General features: G+C 43.4%; 1 protein-coding gene across 1 annotated transcript in view; it reads right to left on the reverse strand.

Annotated features, from left to right (window-relative positions):
- The window catches only part of LOC124805373 (protein transport protein Sec16A-like), a 169,337-nt gene that overhangs the window by 117,948 nt on the left and 36,516 nt on the right, over window positions 1–14,873 (reverse strand). The window lies entirely within an intron of this gene.

Consider the following 14,873-nt stretch of genomic DNA (forward strand, 5'->3'; position numbering starts at 1 on the left):
AATTCTCACGTGCCCGCTGGTGGATGGGACTTTACTTGCGGCAACTACTGTCCGTGACGCGCGCGCCATGCCAATGTGCGCCTCCTGCGATCTTTCTGGTGGCTACTGCACTCCTCTTCCTTTGGGGGGTGAAGCCACTGTGATCCACTGCATCGGAAGGTGGAGCGTCGTGCTGTAGCGATGACCTCCACATCCATTGGAATGCTGGAGTTGGGGGGATCTGCCAACCCTCGAGCCGGAACCTTCGCATACGATTGGAAGTGACCCACACGAAGAGGCCCCCATCGTCCCACCACCGGAGCCCGGGATAGAACGGGCGACACGCTGTCGAACTCCGAATCCCGTCCCACCTTGGGAGGGACAAGACCCAGTGGCAGGGACGATGGGGAAGGCACGACCACAGGTGAACCAGCCTCCTGAGAAACTGGGCCTGCGAGGGGGGCTGGCTCTCGCCGGGGCATCTCTAACGATGGCGATGCCGGTGTTGGAGCTACTGGAGGCCGCCAAGGCTGAGAACCAGCGCAGTGTGGCGGAGTTACGGGGGGAGGGGCGATAGCATCCCCTGAGAAAACAACACAGGTGCCGGCAATGGGGAAGCCGGTCCCTGAGGGGTCGGAGGGCGGGTGCCCAAATGTGGAAGTAGCTGATTTTGGTGACGACGCACCTCCCGGTCCCCTGTCTGCAAGGTATAGAGCTAGCGGCCATTGCCGCGCAGGACCACAGCCAGTATTCAACGTGGATTGCGACCAAATCCACATGCCCAAACCGACATACCCGGTGGAAAGCCGGGTACCCCATTTTGCGAAGACTGGCGAGGACCAGGCCGGAGGAGGTGTAGCAGAGTCCTAGGTTGGCGCCCGTGGAGGAGCTCTGCGGGGCTGCGTTCTCCCATCGGTGTGGTCCGGTATGCCATCAGGAAAAATGTCAACGCCTCCTCCGCAGGAAATTCGTGCACATACTTTTTCATCTGCGTCTTAAATGTGCGCACCATGCGCTCGGCTTCCCCATTCGATTGTGGATGAAAGGGGGGAGAGCAAACGTGCCGAATACCGAAGCGCCTACAAAAATCCTGGAAGGTCTGCGAAATAAATTGAGGTCCATTATCCAATACCAGGGTAACTGGCAGACTTTCCACAGAAAAGATTTTTGCGAGTGCCTGGATTGCAACTTCTGAAGTGGTTGAGGAGCAGCGAACTACATATGGGAATCGGGAATAAGCATCAATGACAATGAGCCAAAAGTCATTGAAAAACGGGCCCACAAAATCTATGTGAACACATTCCCATGTCTGGGTCGCAGGCGGCCATGAAGAGAATGCTGACCTGGAAGACGCCTGTTGGCTCGCACACTGGGAACAGGCGGCCACCAAGTGCTCAATTTCTCTGTCAATACTGGGCCAGTACACATGTCTGTGAGCCAAGGTTTTTAGTACGGGAAACACCCCACTGCCCCTCATGTAATAACGTGAGAACCTCCCATCGCAAACTTGCAGGAACAACCACGCGAGGGGCAGTATCATCGGTAGCCAGAAGGAGAACTGCTTCCAAGACTGAGAGGCGGTCTCGGAGAACAAAATAATTATGAAGAGGGTCCGAGGCCCGGCCTGGAGGTCGGGACAACCACCCCTGCTGAACTAGGTGAACTGCTTGCCGGAGAACTGGGTCAGCTGCCGTTTCCCTGGTGACTCTAGAACTAGTGATCGGGAAGCCATCAACCGCTTGGTGGGATGCCACATCCAAATGAAAACACATAATCTCCTCCTAATCGAACTTAGGATCCGGGCCCACCGGAAGACGGGAAAGAGTGTTGGCATTGACATGCTGTCCGGTAGGGCAAGAATGAATGACATAATGGTACTTAGAAAGGAACAAGGCCCAGTGATGCAGTCTGTGGGCCACCCTATCCGGAATCTGAGAGGCGGGGCCAAATAATGATATTAATGGCTTATGGTCAGTGATTAATTGAAACTTCGTGCCATACAAGAAAGGGTAAAACTTGGTAACAGCATAGACAATGGCCAAAGCCTCTTTTTCCACCTGGGAGTAATGGGCCTGTGCGGGACAAAGAGTTTTAGACGCAAATGCCAGTGGCTGCTCAGAGCCATTCCCATTGCGATGGGCCAGGACCGCCTCCACCCTATACTGCGAAGAATCTGTAGCCAGGACCAATGGCTTATTGGGGTCAAAAGTAGCCAAACAAAACGCTAACATGAGGAGGCCCTTCGATGAGGTGAACGCTTGCTCGCATGCAGGCGACCAAGCAAAAGAAACACCCTTGCGCAGAAGGCAGTACAGGGGCTGGGCTATGGTGGAAGCTCTGAGAATGAACCGGTGGTAACAGGCAATCCGGCCTAAAAATGCTTGTAACTCCTTCAGCGAAGAGGGCCGCAGAAGGTCGATGATACCTTGGACCAAACTTCGTAGTGGCTGGACGCTGTGCCGAGAGATGGTGTAGCCCACATACTCAATGGACGGTTGGAAGAAGTTTGACTTACGCAGGTTGCAACGCAGGCACACGGACCTGAATTTGAGAAAGAGGGTTCAAAGGTTGTGCAAGTGTTCCTTCGTGTTGCGGCCTGTGACAATTATGTCGTCCAGGTAATTAATACAATGAGGGATTGTCGATGTGACGTGCTCAAGATAGCGCTGAAATATCGCTGGGGCACTGGATATTCCGAAGGTCAACTGCTGGTATTGGTAAAGGCCAAACGGGGTGTTGACGACCTCCAGCCGTTTGGAGTCCTCATCAAGTGGTATCTGATGATAAGCCTCCGAAAGACCGATTTTCGAAAAATATTGGTCTCCCACCACGTCAGAGAACAATTCATCAGAACAAGGCAAGGGATAGGTGTTCACCACCAATTGGGAATTAATGGTGGCCTTGAAATCGCCATGAAGACGTAATTTTCCCAAAGTTTTCCTGACAATAATGAGGGGCGAAGCCCACTCACTAGAAGAAATGGGAAGGACGACCCCGAGGGCTGTCAGCTGGTCTAGCTCTGCTTTTACCTGATGGCGGAGAGGGCGGAGAGCCAAGGGGATCTGCCTCGCGCGTAGAAAATGCGGGCGAGCCGACGCCATCAACGTTAAGTGAAGTCTGAAACACGCCCCAGGCCCTCCTCAAAGATATCCTTAGAGTCAGAGGTCAAAGATTCCAACGATTGATAGGGAACGTCTTTGGAGACCAACTGTATGGTGTCTGTGATAGAAATACCGAAAGCTTGAAAGGCATCCAATCCAGAAAGGTTAGCGGAGCTCACATCACTGACAACAATAAAAGTAAGAGGCCGAGTGACTGATTTGTAAGTAACGTCGGTAGTGAATTGACCCAATAGGGGAATGAACTGTTTACCATAACCGCGGAGACGCCAGTAAACTGGCGCAAACAGGGGCGACCCAAGGTCGGAGGAAGTTTGTGCATTCAACAAGAAAACTGCCGCGCCCGTATCTACTTGCAGTTGTAGTCGGTGCGACCGAACAAACACCTCGATAAAGAGTTTGTGTGCCGATGCGTCGGGAGCCTGGCCTGATGAAACTTCCTGAATGTCAACATTCATGTCCTCTGTACCTGCTTCCTTCGATTCTTTTGAGGCTGAGCGGCAAACTTTAGCAATGTGTCCTTTTTTATTACATTTGTGACAAACGGCCCAACGCTGGGGGCACTCTGACCGATCATGACGTATATAGCAGAACGCACAGGACGGTAGCAGGGGCTGGCGGCCAGAACTCTGTTTATGTGCCATGCAGGAGCAGCCGTAACAGCCGGATTGTACCACTCACACGTCATCCACCACAGACGCCGGGGACGCAGCCGCGCCGCCCTGAACTGCAGTGACGTCGCACCACGCCTCCAACTGTTGACCTGCGGCATGAGAGACTTCATACGATTGAGCAATGGACAGGACTTCCTCAAGGGAAAGGTCTTCCAACTGCAGGGCCCATTGCCAGACCTCCCTATCAGCGGCCGAACGAACAATGACGTCTCGCACCATAACGTGTGCATATGACTATCGCGACTGCTCCGTGACAAAATGACACTTGTGACTAAGACCGTGCAGGGTAGCGGCCCATGCCCAGTAAGACTGATGGGGCTGTTTCTTGCACTGATAGAACTCGACCCTAGCCGCCACAACATGCGATCAGCAGCGATAATATGAAGACAGCAATGAACACAATGTGTCAAAAGACAAGGACGAGGGATCCTGCAACGGTGCTAACTGCTGCAAAACTTGATACAGTGAGGGAGATATCCAAGACAAGAAAAGAGCACGACATACCTCCACATCGGCGACATGAAATGCCTGGAAATGCTGCCAAAGGCAATGTTCATATGCGTCCCAGTCCTCCGCCGTCTCATCATATGGGAGAAAGGGAGGAGGGAACGGCGCTGGAGCTGACTGCGTGGTGAGCAACGCCAGAAGTGCTTGTGTCATGGTTGCCATGAGCTCCTTCTGCTGCTCAACCAAAACCCACACTAAATCCTCCATGCCGTGGATAAGCTGCGAAACCGGAACAACGATGCAACACGTGAAAGAACGATCCCATCCTTGTCGCCAATTATGTATTAACACGATTCGCGTTGTCCGTCGCACTGCACATAGTGTAGACCGGGAACTGTCTGCTAGGCATGCCCGATGTAAAACTGACTGGGCACGGCCCGTGCTGTCTCAGTTGTTGTTGTTCTGCTGGCAGAGGGTGCGGCCAAATTCTCACGTGCCCTCTGGTGGACAGGACTTTACTTGCGGCAGCTACTGTCTGTGACGCACCGTGCCGATGTGCGCCTCCTGCGATCTTTCTGGTGGCTACCGCAGATACCACATCAAAACTAACTGAAATATCCTCTGGCTGTATCATTATGTTGTTTAATTTATTTATAAAATATGCTAAATTCTTAATATATGAATCTGATCAGTCCACATATGGTTGTTATACTGTTATCAAGAACTTTTCAATCAAATAGGACGAACCAACAGCACTCAGTATGGGCCTTCAAGAGGAAAATGTTCTTTGCGCACCTTCAATAATCCATAAAGTCTTGGTGGTAGTGCAACTGCAGTGAACAGAGTTCTCTGAATGCTCTGTTTGGTAAATTACTTCTTTATCAACTGCAAAACAGTTCTAAGAACTTTGTCAGTGGGGTTTTTACTCAGTTTCCTTTATGTTTGTAGATCTAGTAAATCATTAATCTTACTATCATAGTTGGTCACATTCAAAACAAATGTAGCATTTCCCTTGTCAGATGGGGCAATGGTAACACTACTGTCCTCATTCAAGCATTTTATGGCATTCCTCTCACCCACAGTTATATCATTGTTTGGAGGCTTTGCACAATGCAATACTCCTACAGCTTCTATAAGGATTTCTCCAGCTGTAACCATGTCCACACTATGAATGCCTGTTTCTACACTGGCTATTATTTCTTAGGTGGGCACAACTTATGGGCTAATGACAAAATTTCAGTCTTTGACAAGCATAGATCTGTCATCATCAGATAATGAAAGTTTGGATAGATTGATAGCCATGAGAGAAGTGTTTAAATGAGGGATTGTCTGATTAGGTTGCAAATTATCAAATTTCTTCTTCTATCTATCAGATGTTGTCGGCATATACTTGCTAATAGTATCATGCAATAGTCTGTTAATTCTAACCAGTCACCACTATGCAATTTATTGCTGATAGTAATATGGAGAAACATTAACTTACAGTCTGTGCTTCCCAAGTCCCAGTGGGTCTGTCTAATCTGCTCTTGTAGTAACACCTCTTCCATCCATTTGAAAATCCACTGTGCCTTGGCTGGGCTGCATAGTCCCTTAATCCACAAAAACTTTGGAATAACACTTGACCACTCTGCAACAAGACAGGAATGTGAGGAAACACAAAAACTACACTCTCTTCTTCTGGAGACTTTTCATGCATCACAAATTTCTTGACATCTCCTCCCTGTAGAGGCATCTAATTGTAAAATGTAAGCTTTCACACCCGGAAATGTCACAATTGATAAAATCAAACAATGGAAAATCCAGGATGGAATGCAACAAAATTATGAGAAGGAAAGTTGCTACTTGCCATATAGCAGAGATGTGGAGTCGCGATAGGCACAACAAAAAGACTCTCACAATTATAGCTTTAGGCCATTAAGGCCTTTGTCAACAATAGACACACACACAGACAGACACTCTCTCTCTCTCTCTCTCTCTCTCTCTCTCTCTCTCTCTCTCTCATGCAATGCAACTCACACAAATGACTGCCGCCTCAGGCAACTGAAACCACACTGCATCATCTCATCATCACAGTATCTCTGCTATATGGTAAGTAGCAACTTTCCTTCTTATAATACAATTAATAAAATGTTTCAGGCTATTACGCCATGGTCAAGTGTTCGCAGATGGGGATGAAATGTTGGGTTTTAAAGTGAAATCCATTTGATGATGGATTAATAGCCTGGAATATTTTATTAATTGTGACATTTCTACCACTGAAAGTTTACATTCTACAATTAGATGGCTCTACAGGGAGGAGATGTCAAGAAATTTGTAACCCACAGAAGGTATCCAAAAAAAGAGGGTGCAGTATTTGTGTTTCCTCACATTCCTGTCTTGTTGCAGAGTGGTCAGTGTTATTCCAAAGTTTTTGAGTATTAAGCAACTATGCACCTTGGACATGCTGTCGCAGATTTTCAAGTGGATGGAAGAGGCTTTACTACGAGAGCAGATTCAACAGATCCACCAGGACCTGGCAAGCACAGACTGTAAGTTAATGTCTCTCCCAATTACTGTCAGCAATAAATTGTGTAGTGGTGTCTGGAATAGAATTGACAGACTATTGCACAATAGTTTTAGGAATTTTATGTTGACAACATCTAATAGACCAAAGAAGAAATTTGATAATTTGCAACCTAATCAGATTATCGACCACTTGGATGTTTCCTGTGCAGTTATCAATTTATCAGGACATTTGTTGCCTGACGAAGAGAGATCTAAACTTGCCAAGGGCTGAAATTTTGCCATTACCCTGCAAGTTGTGCCCACAGATGAAATAACAGCCAGTGTAGAAGCAAGCGCATGTAGTGTGAACACAGTTACAGTTGAAGAAATCCATATAGAAGCTGTAAGTGTATAGTCTCACACAAAGTCTCCAAAAAGTAATTTAACTGTGGCTGAGAGGAATGGCAAATATGTCTGAGTGAGGATGATAGTGTTATCATTCTCCCCACTGACAATGGAAATGCAATGGCTGTTTTGAATGTGACCGACTATGATAGCAAGATTAATGACTTATTAGATCCACAAAAATTATAGGAAACTGACTACAGACCCCACTGACAAAGTTCTTAAAACTGCTACACATTTGATAAAGAAGTCCTCTATCAAACAAAGCATTCAGAAAAGTCTGTTCAATTCAATTGCACTACCACTCAGACTTTATGGATTGCTGAAGGTGCACAAAATACATGTTCCTCTATAGCCCATAATGTGTGCTTTTGGTACACCCACCTATTTGACTGACAAGTTTTTGACAACATTCTTACGACCATATGGGGGCCAATTGGATTTGTATATCATCAAAAAAGCACATTTTATTGGTAAATTAAATGGAATAGTGGTACAGCCAGAGTACACATTAATTAGTTTGACATGGTATCACTATCCACCACGATTCTGCCCAATGAAGTGCTGCAACAGTTGAATGGTAATTTTTCCTCGCAATGATGCAGAACTCTTTAAATTTTGCCTCACAACCACATATTTCAAATGGAGCAGTGAGTTCTATGAACAGATGAATGGTGTCACTATGGGAAGCGCCTTAAGGCCTTTACGGAAAAATTCAAAGAGCAGGCAGGCATTGGAAACTGTGAACAAGAAACTCAGTATTTGGTTCCAAAATGTGGATGATATGTTTGTTTTGTAGTGGCATGGCAAGGAGGAACTGGGTTGTTTTCACCAACATCTCAATGGGATCAACCTGAAGATTCAGTTTAACATGGAGTAGGAGGCAAACGGAAGATACAATTTTCTTGATATGCTAGTTCTCAAGAAAGAAGATGATAGCTTGACCACATGGTTTACCAAAGACCAACACACACAGACTGTTACCTACACCAGGACTTGAACCACCACTCACAACAAAAGTCAGGCATCATAAAAACATTAGCAGATAGAGCAAGGAAAATTTGTGAACCAGAGCTGCTTGATGCAGAATTACATCTCACCAATACATTGCTCAAGAATGGTTATTCGTTAGCTGCAGTGAAAAGGGTGTTAAGACCACTGTGAAGAAATCATATACTCAAGTACTGGTGAAATTGTAAGTTTTCCCACCTTTCACTATGGACATTACTGACCACAGAGGAAAAATCTTTAAAGAGCAGAACATCACAGTAATCCACAAACCACCCAGAAGATATAAGATCACCTAAAACTATCCAAGATTGCTAGCCAACCACTGGAGTAGGGATTTGTATGTGGGTGTCACAAAAAGAAGAGTCAAAACCAGCTAGAACAGCACAAGGGCAATTGGAGAAATGGGGAGATTGACGGATCAGCTGTTAAGAACACGCTCTGCAACCAGGAGACCATTGCATTCAATTTGATAATACTCAAGTACTGAGAGTCACAAGTGGATACCATCAAAGGCTATACTGAGAGGCTATAGAGATTGTAAAACACACCAAGAATTTCACTAGGAAGGAGGAGGGTGTGAAACTGAATGATATCTGGATCCTGGTGTTGAAGAAGATGTGTACCAGTCTCCCACCAGGGTGTGATAGCAACAGTGGATGACAGCCGTGGACAATGACCAATTGCACTAGTGGATTGAAAACATCTGATGTCACACGACTCCGTGGAAGCATGAAGAAGTGGAATTTTGCTATAGTCAGTAGTAAGCCAAGGTGTAAATTGGACAATTGAAGAAAATATGATCCTCCTTGAAAATGCCCTCTGAAAATGAGGATGAAACATTTTGTTTTAACGTGAAATCCATTCAAGCACGGCATAATAGCCCAGAACATTTTATTAATTGTGAGGTGGTTGGTAGTCATACCAATAAAAAAGTTGTGCTTTGATTGCAGCAGAGCTGGTAAATTATATGGCTGCTTTCACAGGTGGCCCAGCCCCTGATGGGATTGCACGAACCTGTGAGAGGACTGGATTAGGATGTGCTGGGTAGGTGAATTGGGCAGATCTGGCATCTGGGTCTTCCACAGGGATATGAACCTTGGGGCAATGGGTTGGGATTGGGAGTGACATAGGGATGGCCTAGGATGCTGCGGATGTTGAGTAGGTGATAGAACACCACTTTAGGAGGAGTAGAAAGAATATTGAGTAGGACATCCATCAATTCAGGGCATGATGATCACCTTTCATATACACTAAAATATGACAAGTTAGCTCCGGTAAGAAACATTTTTGATTTGTTTATCCAGATATGCAAAACAGCATTTACTTTCTGCAGATACCTCACAATCAGTAAGAAGTTACAGTGAGTTTGAGGTAATTGTCAGTTTAGACAGTATATACCCAGCAAACCAAACAAACACAGAATAAAAATATTTGCTCTTTGTGACACCAGGATGTATTATACTGTTGATACTGAAGCGTATGTTGGAACATAACCAGAGGGCAACAGTAAGTACATAATACTCTGGCTGCTTTGATTAAGAGACTGTGCACCTCCATCAAAGGAACTGGCAGGAATATCATAGTAGATAACTGGTTTACCAGTCCTTAGTTGGTTGAAAAACTGAAAAATGATTTACTAGGAACCATAAAAAAAACCACTTGAATTCACGAAGCACACATTAAGTAAGTGTCAAGGGGGTTCAAATATGTTTGCCTTCAGAAGAAAATCTTGCACTCTTGTACCATACATTCCTAAGAAAGGCAAAAATATTGTACCTGGTTCCCAGTCTTCATCATGATGACAGTGCTGATGAAGAGATGGGCAAAGCAGAAATGATAGTCATGTATAACAAGACGAAAGGAGGCGTAGACATGTGTGACAAGTTTTGTGCTGTTTACAACTGCGTAAGACCCACTCGTTAATGGTCTATGGTCGTAGTTTATTCGTTACAATTCTTTAGTTATTCATGCTGCTGAAAACCCAGACAGCTGCACTCTGTGAAGATATTTTCTCTGCCAGTTGTCTTATGAGCTGGTTACAGAACACGTGGAGTCCGAGATGCTATGAGTAACATACCATCTAATATTCCTTCAAGGATATGTGAAATTTTGCAAATTGAAGTGAAAGCATGGTCCACTGAACCCCTAACAAACAGAGAGGATGTTGTGTGCACTGTGACAGGAGAAAGAACAGACCTGCCAGATACAGCTGCTGGAAATGTAGAAAATATCTCTGTTTGGAACATGCAAGAGTTATTTGTTCAGAATGTTTAAAACTGAAAGACTGTGACTGAAGAATGTTGCAACCAAAGTGTGCCTTTCATCCTGTTTACAATATTATTATACATCTCTTTCGCGTCCACATGAAAAATATTGTATCATATTCGGAAAATGACAATGTCAGTGGAACTGAACAGAATTTATAGCTTTATTAAAGGTATGTACTTAGCACATTAAAATTCAACACAGTAAACTGTATGTAATCAATGACTTTGTTGATTTTTACTTATAAATCTATATTTACCACCATGCGGACTGATAAAACATGGTGCAATTACTGCAAGGTTAAATGAGGAATGCTAATTTTTGTAACAGCTGTTAACATGTTATAAGAAAATGCAGACTAGATAACGGAGGTAAGCATTGTTTTGAGAAACACTGCCCACAGTTTCTATCACTCAAAAGAAAATTTTAAAAAGCTGAGACAAGTGGGCTCTGCTGGGACAAAAAGCTACCAGATGCTAATACTAGAGCAGGCCTTGACTGAAACCTATACCAGGATGGTTAGATTTGAATTTGAAGCTTGTGTTTCCTGGACATAGGTAAGTTACCTTAACCACACTCAGTTTATGCTTTCAGGCTTCTGTTAGTCGTATTTTCTGCCAAACATCTAAGAACTTCAAAGCAGAACAAATGTTTTTCATATACATTTTCATATTTCCACATTCATCTTAATTTTCACCATCATCATCATTTGTCACTCTGGTAAGCAAGGTGAGATTGTAGATAAGCCTCCTACAACTTATCTTGTCATTCCACAGCTGTTGCACATTTATCTGACGCCGGTGGCCACCTCCAATTTGGAGGTCTTACTCCTGGTCTCTTCCTGAGACATCTTAGTCAAAGTAACCCAATGAGATACTGTGGTGAGCCATATTGTTCATCTGCTCATGCCACAGCAATAGCTTCAGTTAAGGATTCCTGCAGGCTTCTTCCTAATTCTTGCTGTTTGTAGATATCCTCAATCCTTATTCTATCTATTTTTGTTTTCTGTAGTAGGAACAGAGGACCTTCATATCTGTTGCCAGGATTCAGTTCTTATTTGGCCCAGTAACTGTTACTGCTTCCAGATCATATGTTAAGATAGGCAGGAGGTAAGTTTCATACAGGCTGTTTTAGAAGCCTGATGAAATGTTTCATCTCAAAGACTCTGACATACCAAATTGTAAAATTTGGAAACCTTTTGGGTTCTGTTTCCAACCCCTTCATGTATGGTGTTATCTGAGGAAACAAAACTGCCTTACAACTGGAAAATGTTCTTGGCATCTACCTCCTCCACTCTTTAGACAAACTGTTCTGGAATTCCTGCTCAACAGCAAAATTTCCACAAGCAGAAAACTGTAAACAGCCATTGTTTTAATTTTACAGCTTCAACCAAAGGATTTACTAACTGCACATTACAAACAAAGTTCGAAAAAGGAGAGGCAGAAACATGTAACAGCAAACTGAAAAGATTTGTAGTACTGATATAAGGCCAAAAGAAACAAATAAAAGAGCCAGGAGAAAGAGTTGGGTTTGGCTGAAAAGCAAGTTCAGTAGAAATGTTGAGTAAATAACAAGGTAGAGATACAAAGGAAATCAGAAGAGCAATGGGGATGGACTGATGCAAATAAAACAGAAACAAAATTAAAGGAAAACAGGAGTAACATGTGTAACAATAAGAGCAGAAGTAAGCAATTCAGAAGATCCATTTGCATGGGTAACAGCGTCTTACATTTTTAATATGAGAATAATTTTTTATAAAGCATGAATTTCTTCAAATAAGGGATTTTTGAAAATGTTATTACTGTCAAAGTGAATTAATGAAACAAACAGCTTCATATATACTGTTTGTATTTGAATTTAGCACTGTGACAACAATTTTTCTAGTCTTAGTGTTTCATCAATACTGCCCGAAAGTGGACTAAAGTCAATGTCTCTCACATTTACTATAATTTCAAACATACAAGGTGCTACCCAAAATATCTGAGTGATTCATTTTACTGGTCAAGCCAGTAGCAGTACTACATTTTGTTGCTAGATGTCACAAGGTACACGTCTTAGCCACTACAGCACAATGTTGTGTCATCTTTGGGGCATGCCGTTGTGAGTTGTAGCTGTGCATGCCAGGATGTGTATCAGTTGTTCTGTGAATTGTGAAATGGATAGAGTGAAGGAGCAATGGATTTGCATCAAATTCTGTTTTCAGTTAAAGAAAACTGTAGATGAAACTCACCCCAGACTGACAGAGACATCTAGTGAGAGTGCACTAAGTCAAGTATGAACATTTGAGTGGTTCAAGTACTTCAAGGAAGGATTAGAATCTGTGGAAGATGGCAAACATTCTGGTCAACTGTCAACCAGTACAACAATGGAAATGATCATGAAAGTGCATGATGTGATTCTCAAAGATCGAAGGCAGGCAATTCATGAGGTTTTTAACAAATATTGGCTGTCATACAGTACATATTAATGAATTCTCACTGATGAACTGCAAAAAAGCTTGTCCCTCGCCTTCTCAGTATCAGCCAACAAAACGTCAGGATTCAGATGTGCACTGAGCTGCAACAAAGAGTTCGAGGGTCATAACAGGTGATGATTCTTGGGTCTACTCTTATGACCCTGAAACCAAGCAGCAATCATCACAATGGAAAATGCCATCTTCTCCAAGGCTGAAAAAAGCTCAACATGTTCACAGCTATGTGAAGTCAGTTTCAATCTTTTTTTTTTTTTTTTTTTTTTAATTTTCCCCCCTTCGAATTTCAGGGAATGGATATAAAATGTAGACTGGCAATGGCAAGAAAAGCGTTTCTGAAGAAGAGACATTTGTTAACATCAAGTATAGATTTAAGTATCAGGAAGTATAAGTATTTGTATGGAGTGTAGCAATGTATAGAAGTGTAACGTGGACGATAAATAGCTTAGACAAGAAGAGAATAGAAGCTTTCGAAATGTGGTGCTACAGAAGAATGCTGAAGATTAGATGGGTAGATCACATAACTAATGAGGAGGTATTGAATAGAACTGGGGAGAAGAGGAGTTTGTGGCATAACTTGACTAGAAGAAGTGATCGGTTGGTAGGACATATTCTGAGGCATCAAGGGATCACCAATTTAGTACTGGAGGGCAGCGTGGAGGGTAAAAATTGTAGAGGGAGACCAAGAGATGAATACACTAAACAGATTCAGAAGCATGTAGGTTGCAGTAGGTACTGGGAGATGAAGAACCTTGCACAGGATAGAGTAGCATGGAGAGCTGCATCAAACCAGTCTCTGGACTGAAGACCACAACAACAAGAACAACAACAACAGTGCATAAGGAGTTTGTTCTACCTCATCAGATTGTCAACAGGCAATTTTACTGCAAATGTTTGGGGCAACTAAGAGAAAATGCTTGGCACAAACAGCAGAGTTGTGAGTAAAAGAAAGATCGGTTGGTGCACAATGGAAACGTACCCACGCACACCTCGCTTGTTGTGAAGGAATTCTACACAAAAGACAACATGGCAACGGACCCTCACACTCCCTACCCCCCAGACATAGCCCCTGTGATTTCTACATGTTCCTGAAGATAAAAATTGGGTTCAAATGGTGATGTTTTGACTAGACTTATGATGTTCAAGTGGAATTGCAATGGGTCGTGAACACCCTCCCTACGACTTTCCAAGAATGCTCCCAAAAAAGGGAACAATGCTGTTATAGTTGCATACATACCCAAGGTGACTACTTTGGAGGTGGTGGAGGATATTAAGATATAAATATAGTTTTTTTATTTGTGCAATAAAATTCTCGATATATTTTGGGTAGCATCTTACAATTATATGATTTACTGGACAGCTATGACAAATGAATCCTTAATAATAAATGGAAATGCACAAGATACTTGAGAATCGCAAGCTGGAAAAGTATTTCAGCAAAACAATAATTCAAATAAAATATATACGATGAGATAAGGCATACCTCGCCAAATGTGAAGATTCTCTAGCTGTTATATTATGTGGAATTTGACTCCTGTAAGCCTCATTAACAGGTAAATGATGTGATGCACACCATTTTGCATAAAGTATTGCATACATTGTTGGGTTTATCCTTCTCATGGCATCATAAAACCCATAGAAATATGAATCATAATACTGAAAATCTATTTCTGGTCTATCATTATTTTCCATACCTAAGAAAAGAAATGTTTAATAATCAAAGCTGTATAAACTTCAATAATATAATATAGAAGTGGTGAAGTAACTTACCACTAATATAGAATTGGAAAGTCCTGGGTGGAATTGAAGGAGTGACAATAACCAGTTACAGTATAGTTGTGACATTGCGAGGAAGATAGGTACATAACGTAAGTAAGGCTGAACCAATAGCTTAGTTTTCGGACAAAATCATTCCTTAGAGATCACATAGCAACCACTGTTACTCCTCTTTTTCTTCCCCACTGATGCCACCTGTCCCCTGTTCACACCTCTTCTCCCCCTGCCTACATTGGGACAAGC

The sequence above is a fragment of the Schistocerca piceifrons genome, chromosome 7 (genome assembly GCF_021461385.2).
Source record: "Schistocerca piceifrons isolate TAMUIC-IGC-003096 chromosome 7, iqSchPice1.1, whole genome shotgun sequence".
NCBI lineage: Eukaryota > Metazoa > Arthropoda > Insecta > Orthoptera > Acrididae > Schistocerca > Schistocerca piceifrons.